Source organism: Chiloscyllium plagiosum, chromosome 43 (assembly GCF_004010195.1).
Source record: "Chiloscyllium plagiosum isolate BGI_BamShark_2017 chromosome 43, ASM401019v2, whole genome shotgun sequence".
Classification (NCBI taxonomy): domain Eukaryota; kingdom Metazoa; phylum Chordata; class Chondrichthyes; order Orectolobiformes; family Hemiscylliidae; genus Chiloscyllium; species Chiloscyllium plagiosum.
The window spans coordinates 4343067-4348702 of record NC_057752.1 but is presented as its reverse complement, the minus strand read 5'-3'; positions in this window follow the sequence as shown (position 1 = coordinate 4348702).

The window sequence follows — 5636 nt, the reverse complement described above, 5'->3', positions numbered from 1 at the left end:
GTCTCTCCCTGCTTTGTCAATACTGTCAGGATCAATGCTCAAGATCTGCTCGTGCTTTAACATTGCAAAACACCCCCAAGATTCTGTAGCTGTGAATATTAAATATAGAATCCCTACAGTGTGGAAACAGGCCCTTCGGCCCAACAAGTTCACACCGACACTCTGAATAGTAACCCACCCAGACCCATTCCCCTACCTTTACCCCAGACTAATACACCTAACCTGCACATCCCTGAACACTATGGGCATTTTTGCATGGCCAATTCATCTAACCTGCACAAAGAGTCATAGAGATGTATAGCATGGAAACAGACCCTTCGGTCCAATCCGTCCATGCCGACCAGATATCCCAACCCAATCTAGTCCCACCTGCCAGCACCCGGCCCATATCCCTCTAAACCCTTCCTATTCATATACCCATCCAGATGCCTCTTAAATGTTGCAATTGTACCAGCCTCCACCACATCCTCTGGCAGCTCATTCCATACACATACCACCCTCTGCGTGAAAAAGTTGCCCCTTAGGTCTTTTTTATATCTTTTCCCTCTCACCCTAAACTTATGCCCTCTAGTTCTGGACTCCCCCACCCCAGGGAAAACACTTTGTCTATTTACTCTATCCATGCCCCTCATAATCTTGTAAACCTCTGTAAGGTCACTCCTCAGCCTCCGACGGTCCAGGGAAAACAACCCCAGCCTGTTCAGCCTCTCCCTATGACTGTGGGAGGAAACCGGAGCACCTGGAGGAAACCCATGCAGGCATAGAGAGAATATGCAAACTCCACACAGACAGTCGCCCGAGGCAGGAATTGGAACCCGAGTCCCTGGCGCTGTGAGGCAACAGCACTAACCACTGAGACACTGCGCCACCCCAAGTATTGAACATAATTTGATACCAGCAGTCCTGTTCTGAGATATTTGAGCAGATGCCCAAAAACCTAAGCAGATAGGTAGCACACAAGCTGTGTCTTCAGGAAGGCAAGATTTAGGAAGGGCAGGTAGGGGTGGGCAGCTCAAAGCACAGCCACTGATGAAGGGTGAAGGAAATCATGAGTGCACAGGAGTGCACAGAATTCGAGGAATGTAATGTTCTTGAGAGGTTGTGGGGCAGGAGAAGTTGAAACGGATAGAGAGGGGTGAGGACACGAGGACTCAACTCTCATCTTGTTTATCCCTGCATCTCATATTTAGCAGAAAGATATTTCTGCTTCTCCAGTATGAGATGTCAGACTTGGCAGCAAGCCATTGGATCAAAAGCAGTGCAGGAACCAGGATAGGCGCTTATAAGGATAGAGTTGGGTGTCGTCTGCGTCTCTGTGGAATCAGACACTGCATTTCCAGTTGATGGTCATCAAGGGGTGGGCAACAAATCAAAAATGGCAGTTGGGGTGGGGTGCACACTGCAGATTCTGATTTGTTGTCATATTTACTTAAAAAATTCAATAAACAGTGTTCGTTGTCAACACATGCCAATTTGAATTACTGAATAGATGAAAAGACATTGCTAAACTTGAACTTGTTTTTCTTTCCCCTTCCTGTTCCTCCTCTGCTGCTTCTCTCGGGGAGTCTCTGCAATGGGCTCCGGCTCTCAGTTCTGCCGTTATCAGCACTCCCACGACCACCACCTCCAAACTGGAGCCATGGGGCTTTTCTTGTACCCTCCCAGAGCCCCAACACAACGGGAGACCCTGGGTTGGGGACAGAGCTGTGTCTGCCTCGTCCTGTGCCACCAGTTGGATCCTTGGGGGACATCAGAGGGAAGAGGGAGAAACTGGGAGAGGACATTGGCTTGACCAATGGTGTGAAAGGCTGCAGAGAGCTTGAGAATGCTGAGGAAGGGTAGTACCCACAGTCATACTCATAGCACATTTCATGGTGTGAGTTTGACAGAGGCTCCTTCAGTGCATAGAAACCTGATTGGAATGATTCAATGGTATGCAGTTGCAGGAAGGGCAAGCTTCGAAGATGGGGGGGTCAATTGCCAGGTCAGTGGGGTCAGAGGTCGTTATTTTGAAGTTGGAAGGGAATGTCAGCAGATTTGATGAAGAAGGGGACAGTACCTGAGGAGAGTGAACACTGAGCAATATTAGCCATCAGAAGTGCACAGAAGAGGAGTTAATCGACATAGAATCATCGAATCCCTACAGGCCCGTCAGCTCAGCTCATCCACACTGACCCTCCAAAGAGTAACCCACCCAGACCCATTCCCCTACCACTCTACAATTACCCAGACTAAAGCACCCAACCTACACATCCCTGAACACTATGGGCAATTTAGCATGATCAATCCACCCTAACCTGCACATCTTTGGATTGTGGGAGGAAACCGGAGCACCCAGAGCAAATCCACACAGACATGAGGAGAATGTGCAAACTCCACCCAAGGCAGGAATCAAACCCAGGTCCTTAGGCAGCAATGCTAACCACTGAGCCACTTTGATAGGTGATCAGTTGTTGGCAATGGAATCAAGCAATTGGAAGTGAACCTCATGAATGAGATGAGCTTGTCAAGAGTATGGGAGAGTTAGGACTTGTGTCTCCAATTCCTTTGATGGGCAATTTAATGTGTTCCCATTTTTCACTTTTTTTTGACAGCTATTGTTACTTTTAGGCACTGGTAACAGTAAGTGCATGTGGGAACATGAGCTGGTGCTCATCACAATGTTTTGGGACATGGAGGTTGACTCAGCTAAGTGTTGACGACATGAGATCTGGTTTAGGTATGAGATGCTCTAAGTAGCATAAAATAAGAAATAGAAGCTGGAGTAGGTCATAGAGTCTTGAACCTATTTCATCATTCAGTCAATTGTATACCTCAACTGCGCAAGACCTGGTTTAAATATGAGATGTTCTGAGTAACGAAAGTTCATCTCATGAGGTATCACCTAACAGAAACAAATATCACTCAGAACCTACACACAGTGACCAACACCACACACATTCCAATAGTATGAATTCAAATCAACCTTTTTTTGAACCCATCAGGAGGTATTTCATTGAAAATCACAGTTATGATGAAATGCCACATGTTTTCAAAGTGGCTATGACATTCTGCTATCATTTCACAAATAATGATCCCTCATTGAATATAGAATAAGAAATAGAAGCTTGAGTAGGGTCATTTGAACCTATTCCACTATTCAGTCAATTGTATGCCTCAACTGCACTTCCTACATTATCTTCATGATTCTTAATTGCCAAAAATCAATCAACCTCAACCATGAACATAGGCACAGGAGTACGCCATTCAGTCCACCTTTGTTGAATTGCAAAATCCTCCCAATCCTCATGGTTACAACTATTTTTGGGGAGATTGAAGTATATGGTGAGAAAATATGAAGTCTTTGATTTTGGAAGGGAATGCGCTGCCACGGGTGGTGATGGAGGCAGATACGATAGAGGTGTTTGAGGGGCTTTTGGTTAAGCGCAGGAATATGCAAGGCATGGAGGGATATGGAGCAAGGGCAGGCAGAAGGGATTAGTTTAAATTGTCGTCATGTTCGGCACAACGGCGTGGGCCAAAAGGCCCATTTCTGTACTGTACTGGTCTATGAAACCACCACACAGAGCTGGGCCAAAATCGTCATGGTGACACAAGACGAGACCTCACTAGCAAGAGACTCACCCGGCCATTAAAAATGTAAGCAAAAAAGTCAGACTCCTTTCTTTCCTTGATGTTGAGATTCTCATTTTCTTCATTCTCGCTCCCCATGCCATTCAGAGTCTGGGAAAATTCCAGCCAACCTGCCTGTATCGATCCTGCCAAGCCCCACCTCAGAATTGTCTATGTTCCAACCAGACCACTTTTCTGAACTCCAGAGAATATTGGGCTAATCTATTCAGCCTCTCCTTATAAGACAACCCCCTCATCCCTGTGATTGTTCATTGCATCATTCCCAATGCAAGGCCAGTACGGTGAGCATACTCTGCACCATTGTCTGCTGATGTTTCATTCTGAGCTGACCTCTTGGCATGATTTGTCAATTGCAGTTGCTGGGGTACGATGAGGATGCAGGTCCCAAGTGTATCATAGCTGGAATGGGGATCCAAACCTGCACCATTGCTGTTCCCCAAAACCACACTCGAACCATTTTGCCAACTGAGTCACCACTATTGTGTTGACATTCTTCCATAAATATGGAGACCAAAACTGCTCAGAGTCTTTCAGATGTGGTCTCACCAAAACCCCACACAATTGCAGCAAGACTATATAAGACCATACAGGAGCAGAATTAGGTCTGCTCCACTATTTGATCATGGCAGATATGTTATTCAACCCCGTTCTCCTGACTTCTCCCCATAACCCTTGAATCTATTATCCCTGTCTTAAATACACTCCGTGGTTTGGCCTCCACAGCCTTCTGCAGCAATCAGTTCCACAGATTCATCACCCTCCGGCCAAACAAATCCATCGCAGTTCTAAAGGGCTCTTCACTCTGAGACTGTGCCCTCGGGTCCTAACAGAGACATCTTCTCCATATCAACTCTGGGGATAGTGACCATAATTCGGTGATTTTTACTCTCGTGATGGAGAGGGATAAGTGTGTACTACAGGGCAAGAGTTATAGCTGGGGTCAGGGAAATTATGATGCGGTGAGGCGTGACTTAGGATGTGTGGCTTGGAAAAGTAGACTCCAAGGGCAAGAGTGTAAATGATATGTGGAGCTTGTTCAAGGAGCAACTATTGAGTGTCCTTGATAATTATGTACCTGTCAGGCAGGGAGGAAAGGGTCATGCGAGGGAGCCGTGGTGTAATAAGGAATTGGAATCCCTTGTTAAATGGAAGAGGGCGGCCTATCCCAAGATGAGACGTGAAGGTTCAATTGGGGCGATTGAGAGTTATAGGGTAGCCAGGAAGGACCTGAAGAGAGAGCTAAGAGCAGCAAGGAGGGGACATGAAAGGTCCTTAGTCGGTAGGATTAGGGAAAACCCTAAGGCTTTCTATAGGTATATTAGGAATAAAAGAATGACTAGGGTAGGAATAGGTCCAGACAAGGATAGTAGTGGGAAGTTGCGTGTAGAGGCGGAAGAGATTGGGGAGACACTGAATGAATACTTTTCTTCAGTATTTACTCAGGAACAGGGCATTGTCGTCGATGTGAATACTGAGTCACAAATAAGTAGAATGGATGGCTGTGAGGTATGTAGAGAAGAGGTGTTGGAAATCCTGGAAAAGGTGAAAATAGATAAGTCCCCTGGGCCTGATGGCATTTATCCTAGGATTCTCTGGGAAGCAAGGGAGGAGATTGCAGAGCCATTGGCCTTAATTTTTATGTCCTCTTTGTCTACAGGAGTAGTCCCAGAAGACTGGAGGATAGCAAATGTGGTACCCTTGTTCAAAAAGGGGAGTAGGGATAACCCTAGTAACTATAGGCCAGTGAGTCTCACTTCTGTTGTGGGCAAAGTCTTAGAGAGAATTGTAAGGGATAGGATTTATGAACATCTGGATAGGAATAATGTGATCAAGGATAGTCAGCATGGTTTTGTGAAGGGCAAGTCGTGCCTCACAAACCTTATTGAATTCTTTGAAAAGGTGACGAAGGAGGTTGATGAGGGGAAAGCGGTAGATGTGGTATACATGGACTTTATTAAGGCGTTTGATAAGATTTCCCATGGTAGACTAATGGAGAAATTGAA